The sequence below is a fragment of the Amblyomma americanum genome, chromosome 1, assembly GCF_052857255.1.
Source record: "Amblyomma americanum isolate KBUSLIRL-KWMA chromosome 1, ASM5285725v1, whole genome shotgun sequence".
NCBI classification, from domain to species: domain Eukaryota; kingdom Metazoa; phylum Arthropoda; class Arachnida; order Ixodida; family Ixodidae; genus Amblyomma; species Amblyomma americanum.
Window position 1 is genome coordinate 7,816,871 of NC_135497.1, and position 21,568 is coordinate 7,838,438.

The following is a 21,568-nucleotide window of genomic DNA, read 5'->3' on the forward strand; positions in this document are numbered from 1 at the left end:
GAAGCCACCTGTCCCCCAGTAAGTGTCTGTCGATACCGACCGCTATATAAGCGACCGATCACGATGTAAGCTTCTCAGTTCGGCGGCTCTGCGTCAACGGCACGTGACTGATACACTCCTACCGTATGGGTTCAAGGTCAACTGTTCACCCTCATCTTATAAGGACCCAGTACAGGATACATATCTGCAGGCTTGAAGACTCACGGGAGAAGCCACCTGACCCCCAATAAGCGTCTGTCGATACCGACAGCTATATAAGCGACCGATTACAATGCAAGCTTCTCAGTTTGACGGCACTGTGTGAACGGCACGTGACTGATCAACTCCTACCGTATGGGATCAATGTCAACTGCTCACCCTCATCTTATAAGGACCCAGTACAGGATACATATCTGCTGGCTTAAAGACACTCTGGAGAAGCCACCTGTCCCCCAGTAAGTTTCTGTCGCTACCGACAGCTATATAAGCGACCGATCACAACGTAAGCTTCTCAGTTCGGCGGCTCTGCGTCAACGGCACGTGACTGATACACTCCTACCGTATGGGTTCAAGGTCAACTGTTCACCCTCATCTTATAAGGACCCAGTACAGGATACATATCTGCTGGCTTAAAGACACTCTGGAGAAGCGACCTGTCCCCCAGTAAGGGTCTGTCGATACCAACAGCTATATAAGCGACCGATCACAACGTAAGCTTCTAAGTTCGGCGGCTCTGCGCCAACGGCACGTGACTGATACACTCCTACCGTATGGGTTGAAGGTCAACTGTTCGCCCTCATCTTATAAGGACCCAGTACAGGATACATATCGGCTGGCTTAAAGACTCTCGGGAGAAGCAACCTGTCCCCCAGTAAGTGTCTGTCGATACCGACAGCTATATAAGCGACAGATCACGATGCAAGCTTCTCAGTTCGGCGGCACTGCGTCAACGGCCCGTGACTGATCAACTCCTACCGTATGGGATCAATGTCAACTGTTCACCCTCATCTTATAAGGACCCAGTACAGGATACATATCTGCTGGCTTAAAGACACTCTGGAGAAGCCACCTGTCCCCAGTAAGCGTCTGTCGATACCGACAGCTATATAAGCGACCGATCACGAAGTAAGCTTCTCAGTTCGGCGGCTCGGCGTCAACGGCACGTGACTGATACACTCCTACCGTGTGGGTTCAAGGTCAACTGTTCACCCTCATCTTATAAGGACCCAGTACAGGATACATATCTGCTGGCTTAAAGACACTCTGGAGAAGCCACCTGTCCCCCAGTAAGTGTTTGTCGATACCGACAGCTCTATAAGCGACCGATCACAACGTAAGCTTCTCAGTTCGGTGGCTCTGCGTCAACGGCACGTGACTGATACACTCCTACCGTATGGGTTAAAGGTCAACTGTTCACCCTCATCTTATAAGGACCCAGTACAGGATACATATCTGCTGGCTTAAAGACTCTGGAGAAGCCACCTGTCCCCCAGTAAGTTTCTGTCGATACCGACAGCTATATAAGCGACCGATCACAACGTAAGCTTCTCAGTTCGGCAGCTCTGCGTCAACGGCACGTGACTGATACACTCCTACCGTATGGGTTCAAGGTCAACTGTTCACCCTCATCTTATAAGGACCCAGTAGAGGATACATATCTGCTGGCTTAAAGACACTCTGGAGAAGCCACCTGTCCCCCAGTAAGTGTCTGTCGATACCAACAGCTATATAAGCGACCGATCACAACGTAAGCTTCTCAGTTCGGCGGCAGTGCGTCAACGGCACGGAACTCAACTCCTACCGTATGGGCTCAAGGTCAACTGTTCACCCTCATCTTATAAGGACCCAGTACAGGATACATATCTGCTGGCTTGAAGACTCTCGGGAGAAGCCACCTGACCCCCAATAAGCGTCTGTCGATACCGACAGCTATATAAGCGACCGATTACAATGCAAGCTTCTCAGTTTGACGGCACTGCGTCAACGGCACGTGACTGATCAACTCCTACCGTATGGGATCAATGTCAACTGTTCACCCTCATCTTATAAGGACCCAGTACAGGATACATATCTGCTGGCTTAAAGACACTCTGGAGAAACCACCTGTCCCCCAGTAAGTTTCTGTCGATACCGACAGCTATATAAGCGACCGATCACAACGTAAGCTTCTCAGTTCGGCGGCTCTGCGTCAACGGCACGTGACTGATACACTCCTACCGTATGGGATCAAGGTCAAGTGTTCACCCTCATCTTATAAGGACCCAGTATAGGATACATATCTGCTGGCTTAAAGACACTCTTGAGAAGCCACCTGGCCCCCAGTAAGCGCCTGGCGATACCGACAGCTATATAAGCGACCGATCACGATGTAAGCTTCTCAGTTCGGCGGCACTGCGTGAACGGCACGGAACTTATCAACTCCTACCATATGGGTTCAAGACCAACTGTTTACCCTCATCTTATAAGGAACCAGTGCAGGATACATATCTGCTGGCTTAAAGACAAGCTGGAGGAGCCACCTGACCACCAGTAAGCGCCTGTCGATACCTACACCTATATAAGCGACCGATCACGAAGTAAGCTTCTCAGTTCGGCGGCTCTGCGTCAACGGCACGTGACTGATACACTCCTACCGTATGGGTTCAAGGTCAACTGTTCACCCTCATCTTATAAGGACCCAGTAGAGGATACATTTCTGCTGGCTTAAAGACACTCTGGAGAAGCCACCTGTCCCCCAGTAAGCGTCTGTCGATAGCGACAGCTATATAAGCGACCGATCACAACGTAAGCTTCTCAGTTCGGCGGCTCTGCGTCAACGGCACGTGACTGATACACTCCTACCGTATGGGTTGAAGGTCAACTGTTCGCCCTCATCTTATAAGGACCCAGTACAGGATACATATCTGCTGGCTTAAAGACACTCTGGAGAAGCCACCTGTCCCCCAGTAAGTGTCTGTCGATACCGACCGCTATATAAGCGACCGATCACGATGTAAGCTTCTCAGTTCGGCGGCTCTGCGTCAACGGCACGTGACTGATACACTCCTACCGTATGGGTTCAAGGTCAACTGTTCACCCTCATCTTATAAGGACCCAGTACAGGATACATATCTGCTGGCTCGGGAGAAGCCACCTGACCCCCAATAAGCGTCTGCCGATACCGACAGCTATATAAGCGACCGATCACAATGTAAGCTTCACAGTTTGGCGGCACTGCGTCAACGGCACGTGACTGATCAACTCCTACCGTATGGGATCAATGTCAACTGTTCACCCTCATCTTATAAGGGCCCAGTATAGGATACATATCTGCTGGCTTAAAGACACTCTTGAGAAGCCACCAGACCTCCAGTAAGCGCCTGTCGATACCGACAGCTATATAAGCGACCCACCACGATGTAAGCTTCTCAGTTCGCCGGCACTGCGTCAACGGCACGGAACTTATCAACTCCTACCATATGGGTTCAAGGTCAACTGTTTACCCTCATCTTATAAGGAACCAGTACAGGATACATATCTGCTGGCTTAAAGACAAGCTGGAGGAGCCACCTGACCCCAGTAAGCGTCTGTCGATACCGACAGCTATATAAGCGACCCACCACGATGTAAGCTTCTCAGTTCGCCGGCACTGCGTCAACGGCACGGAACTTATCAACTCCTACCATATGGGTTCAAGGTCAACTGTTTACCCTCATCTTATAAGGACCCAGTACAGGATACATATCTGCTGGCTTAAAGACACTCTGGAGAAGCCACCTGTCCCCCAGTAAGTGTCTGTCGATACCGACCGCTATATAAGCGACCGATCACGATGTAAGCTTCTCAGTTCGGCGGCTCTGCGTAAACGGCACGTGACTGATACACTCCTACCGTATGGGTTCAAGGTCAACTGTTCACCCTCATCTTATAAGGACCCAGTACAGGATACATATCTGCTGGCTTGAAGACTCTCGGGAGAAGCCACCTGACCCCCAATAAGCGTCTGTCCATACCGACAGCTATATAAGCGACCGATTACAATGCAAGCTTCTCAGTTTGACGGCACTGTGTCAACGGCACGTGACTGATCAACTCCTACCGTATGGGTTGAAGGTCAACTGTTCGCCCTCATCTTATAAGGAACCAGTACAGGATACATATCTGCTGGCTTAAAGACACTCTTGAGAAGCCACCTGTCCCCCAGTTAGTTTCTGTCGATACCGACAGCTATATAAGCGACCGATCACAACGTAAGCTTCTCAGTTCGGCGGCTCTGCGTCAATGGCACGTGACTGATACACTCCTACCGTATGGGTTCAAGGTCAACTGTTCACCCTCATCTTATAAGGACCCAGTACAGGATACATATCTGCTGGCTTAAAGACACTCTGGAGAAGCCACCTGTCCCCCAGTAAGTGTCTGTAGATACCAACAGCTATATAAGCGACCGATCACAACGTAAGCTTCTCAGTTCGGCGGCTCTGCGTCAACGGCACGTGACTGATACACTCCTACCGTATGGGTTGAAGGTCAACTGTTCGCCCTCATCTTATAAGGACCCAGTACAGGATACATATCGGCTGGCTTAAAGACTCTCGGGAGAAGCAACCTGTCCCCCAGTAAGTGTCTGTCGATACCGACAGCTATATAAGCGACCGATCACGATGCAAACTTCTCACTCCGGCGGCTCTGCGTCAACGGCACGTGACTGATACACTCCTACCGTATGGGTTCAAGGTCAACTGTTCACCCTCATCTTATAAGGACCCAGTACAGGATACATATCTGCTGGCTTAAAGACACTCTGGAGAAGCCACCTCTCCCCCAGTAAGCGTCTGTCGATACCGACAGCTTTATAAGCGACCGATCACGATGTAAGCTTCTCAGTTCGGCGGCACTGCGTCAACGGCACGGAACTTATCAACTCCTTCCGTATGGGTTCAAGGTCAACTGTTCACCCTCATCTTATAAGGACCCAGTACAGGACACATATCTGCTGGCTTAAAGACACTCTGGAGAAGCCACCTGTCCCCCAGTAAGTGTCTGTCGATACCGACAGCTATATAAGCGACCGATCACAACGTAAGCTTCTCAGTTCGGCGGCTCTGCGTCGACGGCACGTGACTGATACACTCCTACCGTAGGGGTTCAAGGTCAACTGTTCACCCTCATCTTATAAGGACCCAGTACAGGATACATATCTGCTGGCTTAAAGACACTCTGGAGAAGCCACCTCTACCCCAGTAAGCGTCTGTCGATACCGACAGCTATATAAGCGACCGATTACGATGTAAGCTTCTCAGTTCGGCGGCACTGCGTCAACGGCACGGAACTTATCAACTCCTTCCGTATGGGTTCAAGGTCAACAGTTCACCCTCATCTTATAAGGACCCAGTACAGGATACATATCTGCTGGCTTAAAGACACTCTGGAGAAGCCACCTGTCCCCCAGTAAGTGTCTGTCGATACCGACAGCTATATAAGCGACCGATCACAACGTAAGCTTCTCAGTTCGGCAGCTCTGCGTCAACGGCACGTGACTGATACACTCCTACCGTATTGGTTCAAGGTCAACTGTTCACCCTCATCTTATAAGGACCCAGTACAGGATACATATCTGCTGGCTTAAAGACACTCTGGAGAAGCCACCTCTCCCCCAGTAAGTGTCTGTCGATACCGACAGCTATATATGCGACCGATCACGATGTATGCTTCTCAGTTCGGCGGCACTGCGTCAACGGCACGGAACTTATCAACTCCTTCCGTATGGTTTCAAGGTCAACTGTTCACCCTCATCTTATAAGGACCCAGTACAGGATACATATCTGCTGGCTTGAAGAGTCTCGGGAGAAGCCACCTGACCCCCAATAAGCGTCTGCCGATACCGACAGCTATATAAGCGACCGATCACAATGTAAGCTTCACAGTTTGGCGGCACTGCGTCAACGGCACGTGACTGATCAACTCCTACCGTATGGGTTGAAGGTCAACTGTTCGCCCTCATCTTATAAGGAACCAGTACAGGATACATATCTGCTGGCTTAAAGACACTCTTGAGAAGCCACCTGTCCCCCAGTTAGTTTCTGTCGATACCGACAGCTATATAAGCGACCGATCACAACGTAAGCTTCTCAGTTCGGCGGCTCTGCGTCAACGGCACGTGACTGATACACTCCTACCGTATGGGTTCAAGGTCAACTGTTCACCCTCATCTTATAAGGACCCAGTACAGGATACATATCTGCTGGCTTAAAGACACTCTGGAGAAGCCACCTGTCCCCCAGTAAGTGTCTGTAGATACCAACAGCTATATAAGCGACCGATCACAACGTAAGCTTCTCAGTTCGGCGGCTCTGCGTCAATGGCACGTGACTGATACACTCCTACCGTATGGGTTGAAGGTCAACTGTTCGCCCTCATCTTATAAGGACCCAGTACAGGATACATATCGGCTGGCTTAAAGACTCTCGGGAGAAGCAACCTGTCCCCCAGTAAGTGTCTGTCGATACCGACAGCTATATAAGCGACCGATCACGATGCAAACTTCTCACTCCGGCGGCTCTGCGTCAACGGCACGTGACTGATACACTCCTACCGTATGGGTTCAAGGTCAACTGTTCACCCTCATCTTATAAGGACCCAGTACAGGATACATATCTGCTGGCTTAAAGACACTCTGGAGAAGCCACCTCTCCCCCAGTAAGCGTCTGTCGATACCGACAGCTTTATAAGCGACCGATCACGATGTAAGATTCTCAGTTCGGCGGCACTGCGTCAACGGCACGGAACTTATCAACTCCTTCCGTATGGGTTCAAGGTCAACTGTTCACCCTCATCTTATAAGGACCCAGTACAGGACACATATCTGCTGGCTTAAAGACACTCTGGAGAAGCCACCTGTCCCCCAGTAAGTGTCTGTCGATACCGACAGCTATATAAGCGACCGATCACAACGTAAGCTTCTCAGTTCGGCGGCTCTGCGTCGACGGCACGTGACTGATACACTCCTACCGTAGGGGTTCAAGGTCAACTGTTCACCCTCATCTTATAAGGACCCAGTACAGGATACATATCTGCTGGCTTAAAGACACTCTGGAGAAGCCACCTCTACCCCAGTAAGCGTCTGTCGATACCGACAGCTATATAAGCGACCGATTACGATGTAAGCTTCTCAGTTCGGCGGCACTGCGTCAACGGCACGGAACTTATCAACTCCTTCCGTATGGGTTCAAGGTCAACAGTTCACCCTCATCTTATAAGGACCCAGTACAGGATACATATCTGCTGGCTTAAAGACACTCTGGAGAAGCCACCTGTCCCCCAGTAAGTGTCTGTCGATACCGACAGCTATATAAGCGACCGATCACAACGTAAGCTTCTCAGTTCGGCAGCTCTGCGTCAACGGCACGTGACTGATACACTCCTACCGTATTGGTTCAAGGTCAACTGTTCACCCTCATCTTATAAGGACCCAGTACAGGATACATATCTGCTGGCTTAAAGACACTCTGGAGAAGCCACCTGTCCCCAAGTAAGTGTCTGTCGATACCGACAGCTATATATGCGACCGATCACGATGTAAGCTTCTCAGTTCGGCGGCACTGCGTCAACGGCACGGAACTTATCAACTCCTTCCGTATGGTTTCAAGGTCAACTGTTCACCCTCATCTTATAAGGACCCAGTACAGGATACATATCTGCTGGCTTGAAGAGTCTCGGGAGAAGCCACCTGACCCCCAATAAGCGTCTGCCGATACCGACAGCTATATAAGCGACCGATCACAATGTAAGCTTCACAGTTTGGCGGCACTGCGTCAACGGCACGTGACTGATCAACTCCTACCGTATGGGATCAAGGTCAAGTGTTCACCCTCATCTTATAAGGACCCAGTATAGGATACATATCTGCTGGCTTAAAGACACTCTTGAGAAGCCACCTGGCCCCCAGTAAGCGCCTGTCGATACCGACAGCTATATAAGCGACCGATCACGATGTAAGCTTCTCAGTTCGGCGGCACTGCGTGAACGGCACGGAACTTATCAACTCCTACCATATGGGTTCAAGATCAACTGTTTACCCTCATCTTATAAGGAACCAGTGCAGGATACATATCTGCTGGCTTAAAGACAAGCTGGAGGAGCCACCTGACCACCAGTAAGCGCCTGTCGATACCTACACCTATATAAGCGACCGATCACGAAGTAACCTTCTCAGTTTGGCGGCACTGCGTCAACGGCACGGAACTTATCAACTACTACCGTATGGGCTCAAGGTCAACTATACACCCTCATCTTATAAGGACCCAGTACAGGATACATATCTGCTGGCTTAAAGACACACGGGAGAAGCCACCTGTCCCCAGTAAGCGTCTGTCGATACCGACAGCTATATAAGCGACCGATCACGATGTAAGCTTCTCAATTCGGCGGCACTGCGTCAACGGCACGGAACTCAACTCCTACCGTATGGGCTCAAGGTCAACTGTTCACCCTCATTTTATAAGGACCCAGTACAGGATACATATCTGCTGGCTTGAAGACTCTCGGCAGAAGCCACCTGACCCCCAATAAGCGTCTGTCGATACCGACAGCTATATAAGCGACCGATTACAATGTAAGCTTCTCAGTTTGGCGGCACTGCGTCAACGGCACGTGACTGATCAACGCCTACCGTATGGGATCAATGTCAACTGTTCACCCTCATCTTATAAGGACCCAGTACAGGATACATATCTGCTGGCTTAAAGACACTCTGGTGAAGCCACCTTTCCCCCAGTAAGTGTCTGTCGATACCGACCGCTATATAAGCGACCGATCACGATGTAAGCTTCTCAGTTCGGCGGCTCTGCGTCAACGGCACGTGACTGATACACTCCTACCGTATGGGTTCAAGGTCAACTGTTCACCCTCATCTTATAAGGACCCAGTAGAGGATACATATCTGCTGGCTTAAAGACACTCTGGAGAAGCCACCTGTCCCCCAGTAAGTGTCTGTCGATACCAACAGCTATATAAGCGACCGATCACAACGTAAGCTTCTCAGTTCGGCGGCAGTGCGTCAACGGCACGGAACTCAACTCCTACCGTATGGGCTCAAGGTCAACTGTTCACCCTCATCTTATAAGGACCCAGTACAGGATACATATCTGCTGGCTTGAAGACTCTCGGGAGAAGCCACCTGACCCCCAATAAGCGTCTGTCGATACCGACAGCTATATAAGCGACCGATTACAATGCAAGCTTCTCAGTTTGACGGCACTGCGTCAACGGCACGTGACTGATCAACTCCTACCGTATGGGATCAATGTCAACTGTTCACCCTCATCTTATAAGGACCCAGTACAGGATACATATCTGCTGGCTTAAAGACACTCTGGAGAAGCCACCTGTCCCCCAGTAAGTTTCTGTCGATACCGACAGCTATATAAGCGACCGATCACAACGTAAGCTTCTCAGTTCGGCGGCTCTGCGTCAACGGCACGTGACTGATACACTCCTACCGTATGGGTTCAAGGTCAACTGTTCACCCTCATCTTATAAGGACCCAGTAGAGGATACATATCTGCTGGCTTAAAGACACTCTGGAGAAGCCACCTGTCCCCCAGTAAGTGTCTGTCGATACCAACAGCTATATAAGCGACCGATCACAACGTAAGCTTCTCAGTTCGGCGGCTCTGCGTCAACGGCACGTGACTGATACACTCCTACCGTATGGGTTGAAGGTCAACTGTTCGCCCTCATCTTATAAGGACCCAGTACAGGATACATATCGGCTGGCTTAAAGACACTCTGGAGAAGCCACCTGTCCCCCAGTAAGTGTCTGTCGATACCGACCGCTATATAAGCGACCGATCACGATGTAAGCTTCTCAGTTCGGCGGCTCTGCGTCAACGGCACGTGACTGATACACTCCTACCGTATGGGTTCAAGGTCAACTGTTCACCCTCATCTTATAAGGACCCAGTACAGGATACATATCTGCTGGCTTAAAGACTCTCGGGAGAAGCCGCCTGTCCCCAAGAAAGTGTCTGTCGATACCGACAGCTGTATAAGCGACCGATCACGATGTAAGCTTCTCAGTTCGGCGGCAGTGCGTCAACGGCACGGAACTCAACTCCTACCGTATGGGCTCAATGTCAACTGTTCACCCTCATCTTATAAGGACCCAGTACAGGATACATATCTGCTGGCTTAAAGACACTCTGGAGAAGCCACCTGTCCCCCAGTAAGTTTCTCTCGATACCGACAGCTATATAAGCGACCGATCACAACGTAAGCTTCTCAGTTCGGCGGCTCTGCGTCAACGGCACGTGACTGATACACTCCTACTGTATGGGTTCAAGGTCAACTGTTCACCCTCATCTTATAAAGACCCAGTACAGGATACATATCTGCTGGCTTAAAGACACTCTGGAGAAGCCACCTGTCCCCCAGTAAGTGTCTGTCGATACCGACCGCTATATAAGCGACCGATCACGATGTAAGCTTCTCAGTTCGGCGGCTCTGCGTCAACGGCACGTGACTGATACACTCCTACCGTATGGGTTCAAGGTCAACTGTTCACCCTCATCTTATAAGGACCCAGTACAGGATACATATCTGCAGGCTTGAAGACTCACGGGAGAAGCCACCTGACCCCCAATAAGCGTCTGTCGATACCGACAGCTATATAAGCGACCGATTACAATGCAAGCTTCTCAGTTTGACGGCACTGTGTGAATGGCACGTGACTGATCAACTCCTACCGTATGGGATCAATGTCAACTGCTCACCCTCATCTTATAAGGACCCAGTACAGGATACATATCTGCTGGCTTAAAGACACTCTGGAGAAGCCACCTGTCCCCCAGTAAGTTTCTGTCGCTACCGACAGCTATATAAGCGACCGATCACAACGTAAGCTTCTCAGTTCGGCGGCTCTGCGTCAACGGCACGTGACTGATACACTCCTACCGTATGGGTTCAAGGTCAACTGTTCACCCTCATCTTATAAGGACCCAGTACAGGATACATATCTGCTGGCTTAAAGACACTCTGGAGAAGCCACCTGTCCCCCAGTAAGGGTCTGTCGATACCAACAGCTATATAAGCGACCGATCACAACGTAAGCTTCTAAGTTCGGCGGCTCTGCGCCAACGGCACGTGACTGATACACTCCTACCGTATGGGTTGAAGGTCAACTGTTCGCCCTCATCTTATAAGGACCCAGTACAGGATACATATCGGCTGGCTTAAAGACTCTCGGGAGAAGCAACCTGTCCCCCAGTAAGTGTCTGTCGATACCGACAGCTATATAAGCGACAGATCACGATGCAAGCTTCTCAGTTCGGCGGCACTGCGTCAACGGCCCGTGACTGATCAACTCCTACCGTATGGGATCAATGTCAACTGTTCACCCTCATCTTATAAGGACCCAGTACAGGATACATATCTGCTGGCTTAAAGACACTCTGGAGAAGCCACCTGTCCCCAGTAAGCGTCTGTCGATACCGACAGCTATATAAGCGACCGATCACGAAGTAAGCTTCTCAGTTCGGCGGCTCGGCGTCAACGGCACGTGACTGATACACTCCTACCGTGTGGGTTCAAGGTCAACTGTTCACCCTCATCTTATAAGGACCCAGTACAGGATACATATCTGCTGGCTTAAAGACACTCTGGAGAAGCCACCTGTCCCCCAGTAAGTGTTTGTCGATACCGAAAGCTATATAAGCGACCGATCACAACGTAAGCTTCTCAGTTCGGTGGCTCTGCGTCAACGGCACGTGACTGATACACTCCTACCGTATGGGTTAAAGGTCAACTGTTCACCCTCATCTTATAAGGACCCAGTACAGGATACATATCTGCTGGCTTAAAGACTCTGGAGAAGCCACCTGTCCCCCAGTAAGTTTCTGTCGATACCGACAGCTATATAAGCGACCGATCACAACGTAAGCTTCTCAGTTCGGCGGCTCTGCGTCAACGGCACGTGACTGATACACTCCTACCGTATGGGTTCAAGGTCAACTGTTCACCCTCATCTTATAAGGACCCAGTAGAGGATACATATCTGCTGGCTTAAAGACACTCTGGAGAAGCCACCTGTCCCCCAGTAAGTGTCTGTCGATACCAACAGCTATATAAGCGACCGATCACAACGTAAGCTTCTCAGTTCGGCGGCAGTGCGTCAACGGCACGGAACTCAACTCCTACCGTATGGGCTCAAGGTCAACTGTTCACCCTCATCTTATAAGGACCCAGTACAGGATACATATCTGCTGGCTTGAAGACTCTCGGGAGAAGCCACCTGACCCCCAATAAGCGTCTGTCGATACCGACAGCTATATAAGCGACCGATTACAATGCAAGCTTCTCAGTTTGACGGCACTGCGTCAACGGCACGTGACTGATCAACTCCTACCGTATGGGATCAATGTCAACTGTTCACCCTCATCTTATAAGGACCCAGTACAGGATACATATCTGCTGGCTTAAAGACACTCTGGAGAAGCCACCTGTCCCCCAGTAAGTTTCTGTCGATACCGACAGCTATATAAGCGACCGATCACAACGTAAGCTTCTCAGTTCGGCGGCTCTGCGTCAACGGCACGTGACTGATACACTCCTACCGTATGGGATCAAGGTCAAGTGTTCACCCTCATCTTATAAGGACCCAGTATAGGATACATATCTGCTGGCTTAAAGACACTCTTGAGAAGCCACCTGGCCCCCAGTAAGCGCCTGGCGATACCGACAGCTATATAAGCGACCGATCACGATGTAAGCTTCTCAGTTCGGCGGCACTGCGTGAACGGCACGGAACTTATCAACTCCTACCATATGGGTTCAAGACCAACTGTTTACCCTCATCTTATAAGGAACCAGTGCAGGATACATATCTGCTGGCTTAAAGACAAGCTGGAGGAGCCACCTGACCACCAGTAAGCGCCTGTCGATACCTACACCTATATAAGCGACCGATCACGAAGTAAGCTTCTCAGTTCGGCGGCTCTGCGTCAACGGCACGTGACTGATACACTCCTACCGTATGGGTTCAAGGTCAACTGTTCACCCTCATCTTATAAGGACCCAGTAGAGGATACATTTCTGCTGGCTTAAAGACACTCTGGAGAAGCCACCTGTCCCCCAGTAAGCGTCTGTCGATAGCGACAGCTATATAAGCGACCGATCACAACGTAAGCTTCTCAGTTCGGCGGCTCTGCGTCAACGGCACGTGACTGATACACTCCTACCGTATGGGTTGAAGGTCAACTGTTCGCCCTCATCTTATAAGGACCCAGTACAGGATACATATCTGCTGGCTTAAAGACACTCTGGAGAAGCCACCTGTCCCCCAGTAAGTGTCTGTCGATACCGACCGCTATATAAGCGACCGATCACGATGTAAGCTTCTCAGTTCGGCGGCTCTGCGTCAACGGCACGTGACTGATACACTCCTACCGTATGGGTTCAAGGTCAACTGTTCACCCTCATCTTATAAGGACCCAGTACAGGATACATATCTGCTGGCTCGGGAGAAGCCACCTGACCCCCAATAAGCGTCTGCCGATACCGACAGCTATATAAGCGACCGATCACAATGTAAGCTTCACAGTTTGGCGGCACTGCGTCAACGGCACGTGACTGATCAACTCCTACCGTATGGGATCAATGTCAACTGTTCACCCTCATCTTATAAGGGCCCAGTATAGGATACATATCTGCTGGCTTAAAGACACTCTTGAGAAGCCACCAGACCTCCAGTAAGCGCCTGTCGATACCGACAGCTATATAAGCGACCCACCACGATGTAAGCTTCTCAGTTCGCCGGCACTGCGTCAACGGCACGGAACTTATCAACTCCTACCATATGGGTTCAAGGTCAACTGTTTACCCTCATCTTATAAGGAACCAGTACAGGATACATATCTGCTGGCTTAAAGACAAGCTGGAGGAGCCACCTGACCCCAGTAAGCGTCTGTCGATACCGACAGCTATATAAGCGACCCACCACGATGTAAGCTTCTCAGTTCGCCGGCACTGCGTCAACGGCACGGAACTTATCAACTCCTACCATATGGGTTCAAGGTCAACTGTTTACCCTCATCTTATAAGGACCCAGTACAGGATACATATCTGCTGGCTTAAAGACACTCTGGAGAAGCCACCTGTCCCCCAGTAAGTGTCTGTCGATACCGACCGCTATATAAGCGACCGATCACGATGTAAGCTTCTCAGTTCGGCGGCTCTGCGTCAACGGCACGTGACTGATACACTCCTACCGTATGGGTTCAAGGTCAACTGTTCACCCTCATCTTATAAGGACCCAGTACAGGATACATATCTGCTGGCTTGAAGACTCTCGGGAGAAGCCACCTGACCCCCAATAAGCGTCTGTCCATACCGACAGCTATATAAGCGACCGATTACAATGCAAGCTTCTCAGTTTGACGGCACTGCGTCAACGGCACGTGACTGATCAACTCCTACCGTATGGGATCAATGTCAACTGTTCACCCTCATCTTATAAGGACCCAGTACAGGATACATATCTGCTGGCTTAAAGACACTCTGGAGAAGCCACCTGTCCCCCAGTAAGTTTCTGTCGATACCGACAGCTATATAAGCGACCGATCACAACGTAAGCTTCTCAGTTCGGCGGCTCTGCGTCAACGGCACGTGACTGATACACTCCTACCGTATGGGTTCAAGGTCAACTGTTCACCCTCATCTTATAAGGACCCAGTAGAGGATACATATCTGCTGGCTTAAAGACACTCTGGAGAAGCCACCTGTCCCCCAGTAAGTGTCTGTCGATACCAACAGCTATATAAGCGACCGATCACAACGTAAGCTTCTCAGTTCGGCGGCTCTGCGTCAACGGCACGTGACTGATACACTCCTACCGTATGGGTTGAAGGTCAACTGTTCGCCCTCATCTTATAAGGACCCAGTACAGGATACATATCGGCTGGCTTAAAGACACTCTGGAGAAGCCACCTGTCCCCCAGTAAGTGTCTGTCGATACCGACCGCTATATAAGCGACCGATCACGATGTAAGCTTCTCAGTTCGGCGGCTCTGCGTCAACGGCACGTGACTGATACACTCCTACCGTATGGGTTCAAGGTCAACTGTTCACCCTCATCTTATAAGGACCCAGTACAGGATACATATCTGCTGGCTTAAAGACTCTCGGGAGAAGCCGCCTGTCCCCAAGAAAGTGTCTGTCGATACCGACAGCTGTATAAGCGACCGATCACGATGTAAGCTTCTCAGTTCGGCGGCAGTGCGTCAACGGCACGGAACTCAACTCCTACCGTATGGGCTCAATGTCAACTGTTCACCCTCATCTTATAAGGACCCAGTACAGGATACATATCTGCTGGCTTAAAGACACTCTGGAGAAGCCACCTGTCCCCCAGTAAGTTTCTCTCGATACCGACAGCTATATAAGCGACCGATCACAACGTAAGCTTCTCAGTTCGGCGGCTCTGCGTCAACGGCACGTGACTGATACACTCCTACTGTATGGGTTCAAGGTCAACTGTTCACCCTCATCTTATAAAGACCCAGTACAGGATACATATCTGCTGGCTTAAAGACACTCTGGAGAAGCCACCTGTCCCCCAGTAAGTGTCTGTCGATACCGACCGCTATATAAGCGACCGATCACGATGTAAGCTTCTCAGTTCGGCGGCTCTGCGTCAACGGCACGTGACTGATACACTCCTACCGTATGGGTTCAAGGTCAACTGTTCACCCTCATCTTATAAGGACCCAGTACAGGATACATATCTGCAGGCTTGAAGACTCACGGGAGAAGCCACCTGACCCCCAATAAGCGTCTGTCGATACCGACAGCTATATAAGCGACCGATTACAATGCAAGCTTCTCAGTTTGACGGCACTGTGTGAATGGCACGTGACTGATCAACTCCTACCGTATGGGATCAATGTCAACTGCTCACCCTCATCTTATAAGGACCCAGTACAGGATACATATCTGCTGGCTTAAAGACACTCTGGAGAAGCCACCTGTCCCCCAGTAAGTTTCTGTCGCTACCGACAGCTATATAAGCGACCGATCACAACGTAAGCTTCTCAGTTCGGCGGCTCTGCGTCAACGGCACGTGACTGATACACTCCTACCGTATGGGTTCAAGGTCAACTGTTCACCCTCATCTTATAAGGACCCAGTACAGGATACATATCTGCTGGCTTAAAGACACTCTGGAGAAGCCACCTGTCCCCCAGTAAGGGTCTGTCGATACCAACAGCTATATAAGCGACCGATCACAACGTAAGCTTCTAAGTTCGGCGGCTCTGCGCCAACGGCACGTGACTGATACACTCCTACCGTATGGGTTGAAGGTCAACTGTTCGCCCTCATCTTATAAGGACCCAGTACAGGATACATATCGGCTGGCTTAAAGACTCTCGGGAGAAGCAACCTGTCCCCCAGTAAGTGTCTGTCGATACCGACAGCTATATAAGCGACAGATCACGATGCAAGCTTCTCAGTTCGGCGGCACTGCGTCAACGGCCCGTGACTGATCAACTCCTACCGTATGGGATCAATGTCAACTGTTCACCCTCATCTTATAAGGACCCAGTACAGGATACATATCTGCTGGCTTAAAGACACTCTGGAGAAGCCACCTGTCCCCAGTAAGCGTCTGTCGATACCGACAGCTATATAAGCGACCGATCACGAAGTAAGCTTCTCAGTTCGGCGGCTCGGCGTCAACGGCACGTGACTGATACACTCCTACCGTGTGGGTTCAAGGTCAACTGTTCACCCTCATCTTATAAGGACCCAGTACAGGATACATATCTGCTGGCTTAAAGACACTCTGGAGAAGCCACCTGTCCCCCAGTAAGTGTTTGTCGATACCGAAAGCTATATAAGCGACCGATCACAACGTAAGCTTCTCAGTTCGGTGGCTCTGCGTCAACGGCACGTGACTGATACACTCCTACCGTATGGGTTAAAGGTCAACTGTTCACCCTCATCTTATAAGGACCCAGTACAGGATACATATCTGCTGGCTTAAAGACTCTGGAGAAGCCACCTGTCCCCCAGTAAGTTTCTGTCGATACCGACAGCTATATAAGCGACCGATCACAACGTAAGCTTCTCAGTTCGGCGGCTCTGCGTCAACGGCACGTGACTGATACACTCCTACCGTATGGGTTCAAGGTCAACTGTTCACCCTCATCTTATAAGGACCCAGTAGAGGATACATATCTGCTGGCTTAAAGACACTCTGGAGAAGCCACCTGTCCCCCAGTAAGTGTCTGTCGATACCAACAGCTATATAAGCGACCGATCACAACGTAAGCTTCTCAGTTCGGCGGCAGTGCGTCAACGGCACGGAACTCAACTCCTACCGTATGGGCTCAAGGTCAACTGTTCACCCTCATCTTATAAGGACCCAGTACAGGATACATATCTGCTGGCTTGAAGACTCTCGGGAGAAGCCACCTGACCCCCAATAAGCGTCTGTCGATACCGACAGCTATATAAGCGACCGATTACAATGCAAGCTTCTCAGTTTGACGGCACTGCGTCAACGGCACGTGACTGATCAACTCCTACCGTATGGGATCAATGTCAACTGTTCACCCTCATCTTATAAGGACCCAGTACAGGATACATATCTGCTGGCTTAAAGACACTCTGGAGAAGCCACCTGTCCCCCAGTAAGTTTCTGTCGATACCGACAGCTATATAAGCGACCGATCACAACGTAAGCTTCTCAGTTCGGCGGCTCTGCGTCAACGGCACGTGACTGATACACTCCTACCGTATGGGATCAAGGTCAAGTGTTCACCCTCATCTTATAAGGACCCAGTATAGGATACATATCTGCTGGCTTAAAGACACTCTTGAGAAGCCACCTGGCCCCCAGTAAGCGCCTGGCGATACCGACAGCTATATAAGCGACCGATCACGATGTAAGCTTCTCAGTTCGGCGGCACTGCGTGAACGGCACGGAACTTATCAACTCCTACCATATGGGTTCAAGACCAACTGTTTACCCTCATCTTATAAGGAACCAGTGCAGGATACATATCTGCTGGCTTAAAGACAAGCTGGAGGAGCCACCTGACCACCAGTAAGCGCCTGTCGATACCTACACCTATATAAGCGACCGATCACGAAGTAAGCTTCTCAGTTCGGCGGCTCTGCGTCAACGGCACGTGACTGATACACTCCTACCGTATGGGTTCAAGGTCAACTGTTCACCCTCATCTTATAAGGACCCAGTAGAGGATACATTTCTGCTGGCTTAAAGACACTCTGGAGAAGCCACCTGTCCCCCAGTAAGCGTCTGTCGATAGCGACAGCTATATAAGCGACCGATCACAACGTAAGCTTCTCAGTTCGGCGGCTCTGCGTCAACGGCACGTGACTGATACACTCCTACCGTATGGGTTGAAGGTCAACTGTTCGCCCTCATCTTATAAGGACCCAGTACAGGATACATATCTGCTGGCTTAAAGACACTCTGGAGAAGCCACCTGTCCCCCAGTAAGTGTCTGTCGATACCGACCGCTATATAAGCGACCGATCACGATGTAAGCTTCTCAGTTCGGCGGCTCTGCGTCAACGGCACGTGACTGATACACTCCTACCGTATGGGTTCAAGGTCAACTGTTCACCCTCATCTTATAAGGACCCAGTACAGGATACATATCTGCTGGCTCGGGAGAAGCCACCTGACCCCCAATAAGCGTCTGCCGATACCGACAGCTATATAAGCGACCGATCACAATGTAAGCTTCACAGTTTGGCGGCACTGCGTCAACGGCACGTGACTGATCAACTCCTACCGTATGGGATCAATGTCAACTGTTCACCCTCATCTTATAAGGGCCCAGTATAGGATACATATCTGCTGGCTTAAAGACACTCTTGAGAAGCCACCAGACCTCCAGTAAGCGCCTGTCGATACCGACAGCTATATAAGCGACCCACCACGATGTAAGCTTCTCAGTTCGCCGGCACTGCGTCAACGGCACGGAACTTATCAACTCCTACCATATGGGTTCAAGGTCAACTGTTTACCCTCATCTTATAAGGAACCAGTACAGGATACATATCTGCTGGCTTAAAGACAAGCTGGAGGAGCCACCTGACCCCAGTAAGCGTCTGTCGATACCGACAGCTATATAAGCGACCCACCACGATGTAAGCTTCTCAGTTCGCCGGCACTGCGTCAACGGCACGGAACTTATCAACTCCTACCATATGGGTTCAAGGTCAACTGTTTACCCTCATCTTATAAGGACCCAGTACAGGATACATATCTGCTGGCTTAAAGACACTCTGGAGAAGCCACCTGTCCCCCAGTAAGTGTCTGTCGATACCGACCGCTATATAAGCGACCGATCACGATGTAAGCTTCTCAGTTCGGCGGCTCTGCGTCAACGGCACGTGACTGATACACTCCTACCGTATGGGTTCAAGGTCAACTGTTCACCCTCATCTTATAAGGACCCAGTACAGGATACATATCTGCTGGCTTGAAGACTCTCGGGAGAAGCCACCTGACCCCCAATAAGCGTCTGTCCATACCGACAGCTATATAAGCGACCGATTACAATGCAAGCTTCTCAGTTTGACGGCACTGTGTCAACGGCACGTGACTGATCAACTCCTACCGTATGGGTTGAAGGTCAACTGTTCGCCCTCATCTTATAAGGAACCAGTACAGGATACATATCTGCTGGCTTAAAGACACTCTTGAGAAGCCACCTGTCCCCCAGTTAGTTTCTGTCGATACCGACAGCTATATAAGCGACCGATCACAACGTAAGCTTCTCAGTTCGGCGGCTCTGCGTCAATGGCACGTGACTGATACACTCCTACCGTATGGGTTCAAGGTCAACTGTTCACCCTCATCTTATAAGGACCCAGTACAGGATACATATCTGCTGGCTTAAAGACACTCTGGAGAAGCCACCTGTCCCCCAGTAAGTGTCTGTAGATACCAACAGCTATATAAGCGACCGATCACAACGTAAGCTTCTCAGTTCGGCGGCTCTGCGTCAACGGCACGTGACTGATACACTCCTACCGTATGGGTTGAAGGTCAACTGTTCGCCCTCATCTTATAAGGACCCAGTACAGGATACATATCGGCTGGCTTAAAGACTCTCGGGAGAAGCAACCTGTCCCCCAGTAAGTGTCTGTCGATACCGACAGCTATATAAGCGACCGATCACGATGCAAACTTCTCACTCCGGCGGCTCTGCGTCAACGGCACGTGACTGATACACTCCTACCGTATGGGTTCAAGGTCAACTGTTCACCCTCATCTTATAAGGACCCAGTACAGGATACATATCTGCTGGCTTAAAGACACTCTGGAGAAGCCACCTCTCCCCCAGTAAGCGTCTGTCGATACCGACAGCTTTATAAGCGACCGATCACGATGTAAGCTTCTCAGTTCGGCGGCACTGCGTCAACGGCACGGAACTTATCAACTCCTTCCGTATGGGTTCAAGGTCAACTGTTCACCCTCATCTTATAAGGACCCAGTACAGGACACATATCTGCTGGCTTAAAGACACTCTGGAGAAGCCACCTGTCCCCCAGTAAGTGTCTGTCGATACCGACAGCTATATAAGCGACCGATCACAACGTAAGCTTCTCAGTTCGGCGGCTCTGCGTCGACGGCACGTGACTGATACACTCCTACCGTAGGGGTTCAAGGTCAACTGTTCACCCTCATCTTATAAGGACCCAGTACAGGATACATATCTGCTGGCTTAAAGACACTCTGGAGAAGCCACCTCTACCCCAGTAAGCGTCTGTCGATACCGACAGCTATATAAGCGACCGATTACGATGTAAGCTTCTCAGTTCGGCGGCACTGCGTCAACGGCACGGAACTTATCAACTCCTTCCGTATGGGTTCAAGGTCAACAGTTCACCCTCATCTTATAAGGACCCAGTACAGGATACATATCTGCTGGCTTAAAGACACTCTGGAGAAGCCACCTGTCCCCCAGTAAGTGTCTGTCGATACCGACAGCTATATAAGCGACCGATCACAACGTAAGCTTCTCAGTTCGGCAGCTCTGCGTCAACGGCACGTGACTGATACACTCCTACCGTATTGGTTCAAGGTCAACTGTTCACCCTCATCTTATAAGGACCCAGTACAGGATACATATCTGCTGGCTTAAAGACACTCTGGAGAAGCCACCTCTCCCCCAGTAAGTGTCTGTCGATACCGACAGCTATATATGCGACCGATCACGATGTATGCTTCTCAGTTCGGCGGCACTGCGTCAACGGCACGGAACTTATCAACTCCTTCCGTATGGTTTCAAGGTCAACTGTTCACCCTCATCTTATAAGGACCCAGTACAGGATACATATCTGCTGGCTTGAAGAGTCTCGGGAGAAGCCACCTGACCCCCAATAAGCGTCTGCCGATACCGACAGCTATATAAGCGACCGATCACAATGTAAGCTTCACAGTTTGGCGGCACTGCGTCAACGGCACGTGACTGATCAACTCCTACCGTATGGGATCAAGGTCAAGTGTTCACCCTCATCTTATAAGGACCCAGTATAGGATACATATCTGCTGGCTTAAAGACACTCTTGA